Source organism: Centruroides sculpturatus, unplaced genomic scaffold (genome assembly GCF_000671375.1).
Source record: "Centruroides sculpturatus isolate CEXI.00-Female unplaced genomic scaffold, Cexi_2.0 scaffold441, whole genome shotgun sequence".
NCBI classification, from domain to species: domain Eukaryota; kingdom Metazoa; phylum Arthropoda; class Arachnida; order Scorpiones; family Buthidae; genus Centruroides; species Centruroides sculpturatus.
Window position 1 is genome coordinate 27258 of NW_019384822.1, and position 16228 is coordinate 43485.

The 16228-nt window shown below is 34.0% G+C and overlaps 1 pseudogene; it reads left to right on the forward strand.

Annotated features, from left to right (window-relative positions):
* Positions 1-895: 895 nt before the first annotated feature.
* Positions 896-2302, forward strand: LOC111629951 (annotated as a pseudogene).
* The last annotated feature ends 13926 nt before the right edge of the window (positions 2303-16228 follow it).

Below are 16228 nucleotides of genomic sequence, written 5' to 3' on the forward strand. Positions count from 1 at the left end.
CAAATTTCAAACTATTTAAAATGTTGTTTATTTCTGTTTCTATAGATGAGTTTAAAAAATAACTAAAAAATTACAAATTTTATATTCTTTAAAATCCTGTACTTTTATCAATTGCGATAGAGTAGGCTTGAAATGTTGATATTGTTGAATTATGCTGATTTTTTAAAATTTTGGGCCATTTCATCAACTTTGCTAGTCACAGTATTTCGACATAAACTTACACTTATAAATTTTCTATTCGTGCTGGTCATAATTTGCTTGCGCCAACGATAGATTTGACATGTAGCGGTATCAGCGCGAACTACATAATGACGACTACTATGGGTATAATGTATGTCTGTGGCCAGTAAGAATTAAAAAGTGTTTAACCCACAATGGTAAATAATAAGTATTGCTCTGTATTTGGATGTAAGGTATTCAAACTCTGTATTTGGTCTAAAGGTACTTCAAACTTAGTACATATGCACACATTCCCAAAAGATAAATTACTGAGAAAAAAGTGGGAAATAAAACTGAAGTTAGGAAAGCAATCAATGAAATCTACGTACGTTTGCAGTTTGCATTTTGACAAAGATGATTACTATTTGCTAGGTAATAACGACATTTCTTATAAGTATATTTCAACTGTTATCACATATGGTACTTACGTTTTCATAGGTTTACCATGTGCTCGTCATTATTTAAAACCTAATTCGTATCCAACTAAAATCATTTCGATAAGGAATTTTGATACAAGCACCTCAAAACAGATTGCTGGGCAAAGGTCAATTCGTGCCCAAAAAGACAAGAAATACGGAATAAAGGTTTGTTTCTTAATTTTCAGATTTGAACTAAAGAAGTCACCAGAAGTAATAAAAGCTTTATAATTTGTCAGATGCATTTCTTTAATAACGCTATGCCAAAACAAGATCTGATAATGATTGAAATCAATAAATTTTTAGGTTTGGAACCAGAAAATAAGAAAACTTCAATCAAGGAAAAATCTATATATCAACCTAATAATGACACCAATATTTCGGAACTGTCACAGCCCAGTATATCCTGGTCTAAATCATGTATTGACTGCTGTGCATGTACAGATAAACAAATGATATCACAAATAGAGGAGGATGAAGATATGACATCAGTATCACAAACAGAAAAAGATGTATCAATGGCACTCTTAAGTTTAAGTGAAAAATCTAACATTCAGGAGGAGAGGGATATTTTAATGGAAAAAGGAATTCAAGTGAATACATTTTTAAATTCAACCTTAAAATTTACTGTGTTTGACTTAATAAAATCAGACAATCGATTGAATATTCTCACAGGTTTAAACAATTTTAAAATGCTTGATACCATCTCTGCCTGTGTTAGTGAGTTGCAGTCCAACAATACTGCTTGTAAGCCTACTACATTATCTACTATTGTCAAAATTGTTCTTGTTATGATAAAGTTAAAACTAGCTTGGTCCTTTGCTTGTGTTTTAGTTGTATTTCAAATTTCCATGACAACATGTAGAAGCATATTTTTCAATATTATTGCTTATCTGAGTCAAGTATTAGGTGCTGCGATTGTGTGGCCTTCCAAAGAAGAGATAATGAAAAACTTACCTTTGTGCTTTCAAAAATACAGCAAAGTTCGTGTGATTTTGGACTGCACTGAAGTTTTGGTTAAAAAACCAAAGTGTATTAGATGCAGAATATTAACTTACTCTCATTACTATGGTAAGCATACTGTTAAAGTATTAGTTGGAAATGCCCCATCTGGTCTTATCAACTATTTAAGTAAAGCGTATGGAGGTAGGGCATCTGACAAAGCCATATTTGAAGAATCAAATTTGTTAACTTTACTTGATCCTTATACAGATGAAGTAATGACAGATAAGGGTTTTCAAATAGAAGATGCTTGTTCTGCTAGAGCTATTGGTTTAATACGCCCACCATTTGTAAGAAAGCAAAATCAATTAATCAAGCATGATGCACTGGAAACTGCAAAAATAGCAAAGGCCAGGGTACATGTTTAACATGCTATTCAGAGAATGAAACTATTTGCTGTTTTAAAACAAAAATTAGATTGGACTTTACTGCCACACACTGACAAAATTCTAACAATTATTTGTGGTGTAGTAAATTTATCTAGACCAATATTGAGTGATAACAAATTTTGAAGAGTGGTGTGAGCATTTTCATTTTGATTCTATATAATGAATGAAGCAGTATTAAACAGTAATTTAATACTGTTTTTTCATAATCTCATAGTTAATAAGGCTTACTCAGTTTTGTTTTTCAATTTTTGTATGATAAAGAACTCAAACACTAGTTAGGACAAAACATTTTATTCCAAAACAACACATAACATAACAATATGTTTTATAAAATTATTAGTACTTAACTCTATACTTATTTTGCGTAAATCTGTAAGAAAATATCTTTCTTTGCAAATTATGAATAAAATACTTAATAAAAGAAAATGACTATTTTAATTTGTTGCATCATTTATTTTGTATTATTTACATAAACATTATGGGTGCTAATATTGTAATCTATATATATATATATATATATATATATATAAATGAACGTGTGTGTTCCTATATTTCACTTTTCCGCCAAAACTACACATCGCACATGAATGGTGTTTGTATATGGTAGTAACCCCAAGTCTCCATTCGTGTACTATGGTGGTTGCGTCTCGATTGCTATAAGGGTGCGGGAAATATGGGGCTGAAAATGGTTGACTTCGAAGATGTGTAACAATGGAAGTGTCAACAATGGAAGCGTTAACAATAGCAGTGTTAACAGTGGAAGTGTCAACAATGGAAGTGTTAACAATAGAAGTGTTAACAATGGAAGTGTTTAGAATGGAAATGTTGAATAACGAAAGAAGTGTTAAGATAAAGCGGTATGCAAGATTTACAGGCGCAGATGAGGTTTTTTGCGTTTTTGCGGGAAATCGAACATATTTTTAGACTCATGTAATAATTCTCTAATTAGTCTGGAAACGGGGAATCTAATTCTTACATTCTGTGAAAACGGGTAAGATTGGCTATAATGTTCTTAATTTTCACTATTGTTACTTTTTGCCCACAAATAAAAACCCAGCGAAGCGGGTCCTTGCAGCTAGACTAGCACATGAATAGTGTTTGTATGTGGTAGTAGCCCCAAGTCTCCATTCGTGCACTATGGTGGTTGAGTCTCAATAGCTATAAGGGTGCAAGAGATATGGGGCTGAAAGTGGTTGACTTCGAAGATGTGTAACGATGAAAGTGTCAACAATGGAAGTGTTAACAATGAAAGTGTTAAGAATGGAAATGTTAACAATGGAAGTGTTGAGTAACAAAGAAAGTGTTAAAAGAAAGCGGTATGCAAGATTTACAGGCGCAGATGCGGATTTTGCGTTTTTCGGGAAATCGCATCAACTGACATGCTACAGTTAATTTTTCATAAGTAAAACTGTAGAAATAACTGAAAGAAAGTAGAAAGTGAAAAGTGAATAGTGAAGTATGAAAAATAAAAATATACAAAACAATGCCAAAGCGTAAGAAAGAACTTTTGCAGTCTCGAATCATATCTCAAAGGCAAAACCCAGCGAAGCGGGTACTTGCAGCTAGTATATATATAAAAATGGACATGTGTGTCCCTATATTTTACTTTTCCGCCAAAACTACACATCGCACGTGAATGGTGTTTGTATGTGGTAGTAACCCCAAGTCTCCATTCGTGCACCAGGGGGGTCGCGTCTCGATAGCTATAAGGGTGCGGGAGATATGTGGCTGAAAGTGGTTGAAAGTGGGTTTCTATTTCGAATGTTTTGTTCGAATTTAATTCGAATATAAATTTCGATTATTGGTTCGATTATAGAATGATCGTGAACGTTCCAAAAACGTTGAAAATAGTTCATTTGACTGGACGTGTACAGGAGACGTTCAGAAATAGAATCGGGACCAGGAAGTGTTAAATACAAGCCCATCAGGAGAAAATGCAAAATATGATAGTAATGGTGAAATTATTAAACCAAACTGTTTGACATCACAACCATAGAGGGTTCCATAAAATGTGAGTGCTGTTTTTTTCCACTTTTTACCATACTCTGTATTTTCATTTCCCTTAAATTTGCTTCTAAATATATTTGTTAACTTCTTTTCCCAGTCTGCATTTTTCCTCCTTCCATAAGTATATATAGTTCATAGCACACTGATCCTGTCACTCTAATATATATTTTTTTCTTCCACAAATCATTATTTTGTTCCATTGTCAAGTGGCAAATGTTTTCTATCTCTCTCTTGTTTTTGTAAATATTTTCTCTGTAGTACATTGAACCCTAAATAGTCATAAGATGATAACTTATATTAGGCAAATATTTATTACAGTCCATACAGTGTTCAATTACTTTTAATATTGACCAATGTGGTGCAATATTATCAGCTGAACTTTGTACAGCTTTGGCTACTAAGCATTTTCTTCCAATTGAATGCTTTGCTATAGCAGAATTAGGCAATTCTTGAAAAAATCGTTCTCTGATAGCATCTCTTTGGCTTTCATTTAATGAAAGAATTTCTGTTTCCTTTGTTTGGACATGGCACAAATTTTCAACTTTACAAGCTCCATATCTCCCATCAAATCTGCTGTACATTTTGCTCCAATACTGCTCAATATCAGTACAACTCAAATCTTCCAAAGTATTACCATACATGCAAGAGAAAAGAACTTGTTTATATTTTCTTCATGCCAATACAACTAACCTATTAGTTAAATATTTGAGTGTTTTACCTGTTTACATGAAGCAGTGTCCCTATTGAATGCTTACAGTATCCTGCTTCTCCTGCTATGCAAGTACACTGAATAGATGTCATCAAATATTTATTGAGTTCTGATCTCCATTTTATTTAATGTGATTTCGTGAGGTTTCTTTGAAACAATACTAGATAAGCAGAGAGCGAAAATTTTTAATTCGACTGGGCAACCAACCATCCGCGTCATCTGTCTTATATATTTTTTACTTTAATGCCACAGCAAATTATTTGTTTTAGCATTTCCTCTCCTTCTATAAGACATCTTTTTCTATCACCCACATATTTTAAAATGTCACAAAGTGAAATCATTATGATATTACTCCTAATTGATTTCGTAGTTGTTTATGTCGGACAAGATTGCGGATAAAACGTTTTCACTACAGAGAGAGAAGTTATTAAAAACGAGAGTCACTTGTGTGTTGTCTATGTTGACAGGCACTCTTTACCCTTTGTGGTAGCCATATTAGTCGACTCATACGCCATCTATAGTTAGTGGCACAAGCGAATACTTCCGCCACTTTAATTAAGCATTCACTAATAAATTACCCTCCAGTAAATGGTTTCGATCTGCGTGCGATTAAATGTGATGCTATATAACTAACTTTTACAGAAGCTGTAGTATCTTCACATATAGTGAATAAACTTTGTTGTTTTTGAAGAATTGATTTCAATTCCGACAATTTGTCTTCACGAAGTTTTTCAACGTATTGGTCATAATTTATTTTATGATTTCTGTCATAGTGACTTTTAATATTACATTCCTTAGGAACTGAAATAGTTTTTACATATCAAGCATGATATTTTATTCTTGTTTTGACACAAAAATATTGCAGTTCCCATTTTTCTTGAAAATTACGATGTTCCTCTTTAATTGATCTTTTCTTACTAATTGTTCTTGAAGTTTGATTAAATTTTTATTAAAAACCTTTTTAGTTTAATATAAATAAAAACCAAAATCCACTTTAGAGTTCAAAATATCATTCGCAAACTTTCTGAGGACTTGTACAAATGTGATGTTCAGAGCGATATGATGATACTCTGCGAACAGAGAAACACAAAAATTACGAGTTGCAGATTTCTTTTTTAACAAGTAATATATTCTCGCCTTGAACCGGTTCTTTATCAATTAGTCGCAACTTACAAAGCAAAACTGAAGTATTTTACATTACAGTAGAGCGTCGTTTATCCGAATCAATTGGGGACTAAGGTGGTTCGGATAACTTATTTTTCGGATAACGAATTATGTACGAAAAAATATATTAATTTATCCCATGTTGAAATTTCTCTCCGTTGCGTGTCGCTTCGCGTTGAATTTTCGTCGATGTTAAGCCTAACGAAGACTGTTGTATCGTTAAAAATTATTTTTTTATTTTGTACAAACAAAATAAATTTATTGAAAAATATAAAAACAATAAAAAAATTATACTTCAGATGTTAATTTAGTATCAAAAACGTAAAATATTTGAGTAGCCCGAGAAATAGCCGAAGATTGCAGCGCCACAGCACTAGCGAAAATTTAAATTTGCCGACTGGAANCTGTTGTATCGTTAAAAATTATTTTTTTATTTTGTACAAACAAAATAAATTTATTGAAAAATATAAAAACAAATAAAAAATTATACTTCAGATGTTAATTTAGTATCAAAAATGTAAAATATTTGAGTAGCCCGAGAAATAGCGGAAGATTGCAGCGCCACAGCACTAGCGAAAATTTAAATTTGCCGACTGGAATGCTTTCGGATAACGGACGTTTCGGATAACCAGCTTTCGGATAAACGACGCTCTACTGTACTAGTTACAAGCGATCCAGATAAAGTAGCCATTTTGTAAAAAGGCAGCGCCCTATATAGTTCATGAAAAACGCGAAAGAAAAAAAAGAAGAAAAAATAAGTATCTAAGAATAGTTAGGGGAAAAAGAAAATCCCGGGTATTTTCTTTTTCCCCTAACTATTCTGAGATACTAATTTTTTCTTCTTTTTTTTCTTTCGCGTTTTTCATGAACTATATAGGGCGTTGCATTTTTACAAAATGGCTACTTTATCTGGGTCGCATGTAACTAGTAATGTAAAATTAATCATATATTACTTTCCGAAATAATGATATATGCTGCCTGTAGCTGTTTATCGAGAAATTTTATAGAAGGAGAACAATTATTGTTAGCGGGACACGTCATTATGTGGTATCGAAACGAATGAGTGAGATCGTTTTATACGTATTTGTGCCCTTTGTGTTAAAAACATCAGCTTTGACATTGTCCCATCAGGGCCGGATTTACAAGTAAAAAGCTTCGACTTTCAAGGGGCCTCAAACATTTGTACAAAAAAGAAAATTGAAGTCAGATTTTGTGATAAGCATTTTTTTACAAACCAACAAAATATTCTTCACTGTTTATTTTGTGTAGTATTTCATTATATTTTTTTCTAAGAATTAACATAAGATCTTTTTTAAAAAATTGATATAACTTATTTTAAAAAAGATTTTTAATGGAATGGGTATAAAAATTTAATAAAACTTAGTTATAAAACAGAAGACTAGTGAAACCTCACGTGTTTTTCTTCCAATATTCGTATTAAATCAGAGTCATAGTCTGATTTAATTCTTTTCTTTTTATGATTGACTTCTAAAATTGTGAAGGGTTGGAAAGGGGCCTTACAGATTTCAGCTTACGGCTTCGAAATCCGGTCCTGTGTCCTACACAAAATTACTGGCATTTTAAACTTTAACAAAATGTTTTAAAATTGACAGCATAATTTGTTCGTGTAAAGCTGGGCGGGACAATCGGAAAACTGCCAATTCTTAACAGTCTAATCCACTCTTCCAGAATTCAGAGCTCATAAATATAACCAATCAATTTCCGAATAAGCATCTGTTTTTCCCGTTTTTCGTGTGGAAGTAGACGAAAACTTATATCAGGCACTCGTAAGGCTTTGAAATTGCAATTTGGAACCAACAGTAAGCGTTGCTTTTTCTATAGCTTTTCACCTTTGCTGATGATAATACATAAGAATTAATCAAACGACCCAGATAGAATAGTTTTGTTTTTAAACACCAGAGGGCGAGCATCCGGTGAAAAATGCGAATAAGTTATACTTATATATCAACTCGCGGTTATTTGTCGCGTTGCGTGAAATTGATTGCTCAGAAAAAGGCATTTTAAACTTTAACAAAACTGTTCAGAGAAAATGCTGAGACGATTTATTGTCTCAGCATTTTCTCTGAACTGTTTTGTTAAAGTTTAAAATGCCTTTGAACTGTTTTATTAAAGTTTAAAATGCCTTTGAACTGTTCAGAGAAAATGCTGAGACGATAAATCGTCTCAGCATTTTCTCTGAACAGTTCTTTCTCTGTTCTTTCCTTCTCTCCACCTGAAACTTGATATCCTATCAATATCTTCTTTTATCGAATGTCCTTATTGTTGGAATATGAGCGGCTCCACGTAGTCCCCAGCATCTCTGTTCAGACCTTCGTATGTCTTCTCTCTGTGGAGTTCGAGCCAAAAGTGTCTCACCCCTGGTTCCCGTGACCCCAAGATCTCTCCTTTCCTTTGTTTTCTGAGTCCACTTCTCAGAAACGGTGACCTTACCCAAGGGAAAAAGGGTTGGGAAAGAAATTTCTAGAACAGTTAGAACAAAGAACAAAGAAAGATTTCTAAGCCTAACATAATATAATAAAATATGTACAAATATACAAATATCAGTATGACTGACGGCCACACAAACGTGTCGTGTGTCGATTAGATCGCTTCGCGTTCTATCATATTTCTTATCGTTTTGTGATTTTATCTCCGTTCGGCTTCAGCCACCGTTTTTCATTTGACGCATCGCTCCAGCGCGCAGCGTCCCAAGCGATCACGCAACCACACGCGCGCCAGCATCAACCAAAATGTTCAAACTTTCTAACTTCAATCGTCGCTTGGTATTTAAAAATTTTAAAAAGTCTCGGCGGGCCGCAACCTATGTATTGGCGGGCCGCGTGTTTGATATGCCTGTTCTAGAAGGTAAAGAAGGAAGGACTACGTGCAAACGACGGATATCGAAAGACAGAAAGAAAGAAACTTTACAAGTTGACAGGATGCAACCAAAGAAAAGGATTACCTACGGAGACGACGAACCCTACGCCAAACGAATGACTAGAAGAGAAAAGGAAACGCAATCCCTAAAAAGTAAGCCAAAAATTCAAACACTTCGGGGTAATAGCGATACGATTAAGGCGGAGAATTGGGTGAGGATATTTGTAATGGTGGGGAATACATGGGATGAAGCGAAAAAGACAAAATAATGTTAATGGGAGATTACCTAGAAGATGAAGCCCTAAATTGGTGCATCGAACACATTGTAAATCAGAGTTGGGGAGAATTAAAACAAACTTTCGTGGGGAGATTCGGATTACAAGCCGCCGAGCCTATCGTGAATCTCGTAAGGTAAAAATATGACCCAAAAATAAAAATGAAAAATTATTTCGAAGAAAAAAAAGCGTTGGAAAGTTAGTGCAATTGAAAGACTTCCAGATAATACCCTTAATGATAGAAGGGCTACCCAGAGAATGGCGGAATATTTCGTAACCGTAAGACCAAAAACTTTTGTTGAATTTTATGAAATAAACCTGAGAATCGAAGAAAATTTGAAACATAAACGAATCTTACTACTACATAAACGAAATTACTACTTGTGGACAATAAGTCCACAAGTAGTAATTTTGGTTACGGAACAGATAAATTTAATTTGGAAGACAAAAAGAAAGCCAAACGCTTGTAAGATTTATGAGAGTTTGGGATACCAAAACAGGTTCCATTGGGCTCGAGACTGTCGAAATAAGCGAAAAACGCCTGAACGAGAGGGAAGAGTAAATCTCGCTGAAATAGAAAATGATGACACAGAAACATATACAGTAGAGCCTCGATTATCCGACCCCCGATTAACCGTTACCTCGGTTAACCGACCGTCCTAGTCGGCAAATTTCAAATGTCCGCTAGTGATGTGGCACTACAATATTTGGCTATGTCTTGGCTACTTTAATATTATTTTTACTTGTTTTAGCTGGCAACACTGGATCGGCCAAGAAAGGGAGCCAGTATTTAAACAAGGCTTAATTTTCTAATTTTCAACGATACAATAGCGACGATTATTATTTTAAAAAAAATTTGATAGGCTTAACATGGAGGAAAATTCAACGCGAAGTAGGTTAATAGCGATATACTAATATACTAATTACATGGGATATAATAATATACTACACTGATAATGGATTTTTTCATACTTTTCGGTTATCCGACTTTTCAATTATCCGACCAACCCCAGTCCCCAATTGAGTCGGATAATCGAGGTTTTACTGTATTACAAACGAATAACAAAATATTAATTTAAACTAATGGACCAACCCAAATATAACCCCCCTTATCACTTTCCACTCCATGATCAATGGTGAGAGAATAACAAAGACGATCTATGATAGTGGGGCAAACATCTCTTGTGTTGATAGTAAAGTTACTCACGAATTAATTTAAGAATCTGTAAATACAAGAACGAATGCCTAAAGTTCAAAACCATTAATTCAAGACAAGTGTATTTGGATCAGGTAACCGTAAATCCGACAATCGGTTTCACAACGAAGGAAGTAGACTTAATCGTAGTGAACAATGGCCATTATGATTCGCTAGTAGGCTCAGATTTTATAAACCGGTTCGGCTTAAGTCTCGATCAAAGTTATAGAATTTTCCAGTCAAGTGAAAGTAGTGAATTGACAGAAAAAATCCAATCTAATTATTCACGGGACGAAAATCTAGTCATAACTTGTTTAGGGGACAGCCCCAACGAACTTAAATTGAACCTAACTGATATAATCGAAAACCTAAAACCGATAGAACTAGAGAAACTACGGGAACCTGAATTAACAAAAGAACAGAGCACGGAACTAGAAGAATATTTAGCGACGAAATCAAACGCGTTTTCAAGGGATAAATATGACATTGGCTCTACAAAGATTGAGAATTGTAAGATTGAATTAACTAATAACGTGCCAATAAATTTAAAACCGTATCGTTGTTCTTTAAGCGACCAAAAAATAATAAACGATCATGGGAGGTTTGCCGATTGGGGAAAAAGTGTCGCGACAGTCGAGCGGTCAGCACTGTCGTGTGGGAGTGGAAAAACTTACTGAGACGGTTTCTCCATCGCAAACTATTTATTAAATATAAAAATTTCGCTTACAACTACTGTTTTCTTCGGCGTAAGGCCTATCCACAGAGTGAATCAGTTCGTAACACTAAAAGTTCAATCTTACGATCTTCTCTTCTTTTGGCGATGATGATGAGGAAAACGTAGGCTCCGGGATACCCAGCACAACTTGAAGGGGTGATTCTCGCAGTATATTATCCTTGGCGGAAGTTGCTGGGACAGGATGGCGAAAACTTCTTTCGGGACGACGAACCGCAGGAAAAATCCAGAAGCGGAGCACACCGAACTTAGAACCAAGAACGTCACATCCTATTTTTGCACGGTTTTTATAAGTTTTTTCTGAGTCCCAGATCGAACATTCCGATAGGGCGATGTCGATCTGCCCCCGTTCTATAATTGGTCTCCCTCCTCGTTACGAATTGTAACGGGATCGGAGCCCAGATCGCGGGGTGAGTCAACTCCGATTGACAATTTGATTCCTATCGAAGACGTTCGATCAAAGTACTCAAATTCATCTATTGTTTCTTTCTGAGAAATTCGTTTTTTCTCAGAAATTTCTACAGATATGACTTTATATGGACATTAAATATTCGTTCTGCGTTTGAGGGTTTCTTTTTACAATATAAAATAATGATTATAATTATAAAAATTTTTTCTTACGAAATTAAAATATTTTTCGTGCACGAATTTCGACCTACTTCCGGAGCCTCACAATCAAATAGAAATGTTGAAATACATTTGGGCTCATTCAAAGATCAATGAGCCCATACGCTTTCCCGGTGACATTAGCTGACAAAAAGGACGAAGGAAAATGGACCAGATTGTGCATTGATTACAGAAAACTTAACCAAGTGACGATAACTGATAACTATCCATTCCCTAGAATCGATGATATTTTAGATAAATTGCTTAATTTTGTGTATTTCACAACCTTAGACATTAGTTCCGGGTATTGGCACATTCCAATGGAAGCTTGTGACACATACAAGACGTATTTTGTCACGATGAATGGTCACTTTGATCGGCTCGTCATGCCCTTTGGTTACAAAAATGCGTCGGCCACATTTCAGACAATAATTTATACCGTTTTAGATCGATACCAATTGAATAACTTCTGTAGTAATTACCTAAAATATATCATAGTATATTCAATCTCTTTCGAAGTCCACCTTGAACATATCAAGCTAGTACTAGACGCTCTAGAAAGGGAAAGTGTAAAGCTAAAATTATTAGAATGCAAATTTGCAAAAAAAAGTGCTATATCTCGGGCACATCATCAGAAAATATCGAGTCTGCGCAATAAGTGACAATGTCACAGAAATTAAAAAATTTCCTAAGCTTAACGACGTAAAAACCCTGCAAAAATTTTTGAGAAAAGTAAACTATTATCATCGTTTTATACCCAACGCCAAAAGACTCTTAAATCCGTTACACGATTTATTAAAGAAAAATAGGAGATTTATCTGTGATTCGGAGTGCCAAAACACTATCTACAACACTAAAACATGCCTAACCAGTTTCCCAGTTCCGTGCATTTTTAATCCAGACGAACAATTGGTATCTATACACAGATGCCAGTAAACTCGAAATGGGGGCAGTACTAAAACAAACGCAAATCAACGGAAAACAACGCCCAATTGCTTACTTTTCAAAAAAACTGTTAGATTATCAAAAAAATTATGGCGTTACGGAATTAGAATGCCTAGCTATAGTGTAGGCAATGGACTATTGGCACGATTATCTTTATGGAAAAAAATTATGGTTATAACGGATCATCACGCCTTAAAATGGTTGAAGTCTTTTAAGAAACCGAACTCCAGATTATTTAATTATTCATTACATCTTAGCCAATAAGATTTCGATGTTAAATACAATCCCGGCATTGCTAACATAGAAGCTGACCTATTGTCCAGAAATCCGGTGTTAGATATCGGCCTGATATCGGACATATGAAAATCGTGAATTTAATTGAAAGAGAACGCATTTATGTCAGCACAAAGATAAGAGCTAACTATCGGAAAATTACCATAAACAAAATAACTTAATCGTAAAAACTAAGGGAGATAAAACATGAATCTTGATACGAAAGTCCCTTAGATGCAGACTGCTGAAAGAGAGCCGTGAAAAATTCGGTCACATAGGAGCAAAGACAATGTTACCACTAATATTTAGTATGTACACTTGGCCTAATATGTCGAAAGATGTATCCACTTTCGTAAATGGCTGTGGATTCTGCCAGTTTAATAAAATAAACCGTCGTCAAAAGTATGGAGAACTGTCCTATCTCCCAGCCACAAATCCTTTTGATGTTATAGCAGGGGTGTCCAACTCGCGGCCCGCGGGCCGCATGCTGCCCAAGGGAAGTTCGAATGCGGCCCAATAAACGTGTACACAAAACTGACAATTTTTAAAATTATTTATTTATTTATTTCAACGGCATAAACTCAAAAAAGTAGTTTTACAAAGCCTTTATACATGTTTTATTTTTGAGTGGAAAATACTGTAAATATTTTCAGACACTTAGAAATGTGTGAATGAGGAAGGTATACTAAATAAAGCTGGAGTTAGCTCTCAAAGGAGTATAGACTCAAATTCGGGGAAAGGAGAAAAAGACCTAAAGATAAAAAGTAATAAGAAAGGTTAAATAGACCTGTTATGCAATATGAACCCTTAATTTTCCAACCTTCCTCACTTCTTTATCTTTTGTCCTCTTTCTCCTTTCCCCGCATTTGGGTCTACAATCCTTTGAGTCTCAACATCAGCTTTATTTAGTATTCCTTTCAGCGTTACAAGATTCGGATTCTTTGCATCAAATTTGGCTACCCTTTTATTAGTTTGACGTAAAATATATCAATTGGCACATTGGCTTCTTTTTGGCTACATATTATTTATAAATATATTAGTTGAATGAAAATGCACTTTAAAATGGTGTTTTGTTGTTTTTTTATTAAAATTAGAGACGCAAATAAAACAAATATTTGTGTTTTTCAAATAAATTTTTGTTTGTCTCCTTTATAATAAATGAATTTATCTATTTCTAAGTAAAAATTGAAAGTGTCTGTAAAAGTAATTTTTAAAAATATTCTTTTTTGTGGTAAATTTTTAATACCTATTACTATAATCTAGACATGCTAATACTTAAATATATTTGTATATTTAAGAATTGGGTCAAAATATACTTGTGACCCAAAACTCCATTACTTCTCCCAATGTGGCCCCAAAAAACAAAAAGGTTGGACACCCCTGTGTTATAGCTATTGATACAGTGGGAGGATTTAAGGGATACAACTTGAAAAAATAGTATTTGCACCTAACGATCGACTTTTCTACTCGGCATTTATGGACATTGAGCTTTAAATCTCAAACTGCCAAGGACTTTGTGAACTTAATAAACAGTGTTATACAAATACAAAGGCCGAAAATGATATTAGCTGATCAGGTATGCAGAAATCAACTCAAAAGAATTAATGTGTTTTTTAGGAAAACAAAAAATAAAATTAACATTCATATCTTCCAATTATCTGGCAAGTATTGGCTTATGTGAAAGGGTTAACCAAAACATTGTAACTTGGTTATGCTGCAAGACGAACGAAAGCAGCAGGGTCAGTTGTTGGAGTAAATTACTGAAAACGGTAACAGAAGAATATAACACTCTCCTCACTCACTAACGGGTTTTTCACTAAAATATCTCATGTTCGGCGTTCCACCGATTCCACAAGTCATACCGAATACTCTTCTGCCAGTAGAAAAAGCTAGAAAATTGGCTTGTAAAAATACTCAAAGGAAGCAGGAAGTGAATAAAAATTATTTTGATAACAGACACCAGAAAGTAACGTAAGACCCAGGAAACCTAGTACTAGTCGAGAATAAAAATGCAATCACGTGAAAAAATTAGAACCTCTAATATCTGGCTTGTATAGAGTATTAAGACAGGTATCGAATGTACAGTATTATATGAAACAGAGTGGAGAAAAAAGAAAAACTGAAAGACATCGTCCATATATCCAAGTTACGTTTGTACAACAACCCAATCTTGGATCTACAAAGCGAGGGATGCAAGGGTGTTGTTAATCCTTCAAAACCAGAAGCGGTTAAAACGATAGGGCAGGCGTGGAAAAAAGAAGGTCAAGACAAAAGCTTCTAGAAGGTCAAAAAGGAAGGACCACCTGCAAACGACAGATATCGATAGACAGAAAGAAATAAACTTTACATTTATTAATAAATTCACTTCCCTTATCAGTTTGAAGTTTCTCTGGTTTTCTTTCACTGAAAATCTTGATAAATGCTTTAGATATTTCGTCTCCAGTTTCTTTTTAATTGGAATTGCCCATGCGTATTTACTATATATATCTATTACTGTCAATATGTAATTTGTATTATCATTATATCTTTTAAACTTTTTCATATCCACTAAATCTGCTTGCCATTGATCATCAATATGAAAAACACATGTTCTTCTTTTACTAAATTTTCTTATAATTGATTTATGTTTAGTATATTCATCCTGTTGATGTAAAAATTCTGTAATAACTTTTCTAGGTAAACCAATGTTTTTTTGTAATTCACTTATTGCACAGTAACCAGTTTCAGGATCATAATAATTATCAGCAATCGAACTCACAAAAATACAGCCTTTTTAGTACCACAAACAGCACACGTTCCTTTTGCTATAGGTTTACTATTTTTTGTTCTTGTTTCTATAATATTATTTGTTTTTGTTTTCTTTTTACACTTGAAACAATAGATACCATTTATATTGGGAATATTTCTAAGCTGAATCTCTTCTATGCACTAATGATTAGTTTATAACAGCTCTTGCTTGTTTTTCTCCAAGTGGGTAAAAGGCACTCAATGGGTTATCAATAAGATCTAATTTATTTAGCATTTCTTGATCTGCTATATGTCTATCAGCAGTATTTTTTGATTTACTATAAGCAATATCATCTTTTTACAAACTTTATCTACTATATTTATTCCAGGATCACCTCTTTCTATTTTTTTTTGTAATATTCATATTTTTAATAAACTGTTTTTCTTTTAAATACACGTCAGATTCTGATATGCTCCCAGCTTTAAATAGATTTAATAGACGTTTTAAAAATTTTAAATGCTTGCTTGTCCTCCTTTCTTTCCAGCAGTTTTAACGATTTATCTATAATTTCAATTTTTCCGGCTTCCAAGCTTAATGCAGCTAACGGAAAGATAACAAACGCAAATAGACTTAAAGCACTAAATATAAATTATCCAACTGTTAATGTTACACTAATTTTATGATAATCAT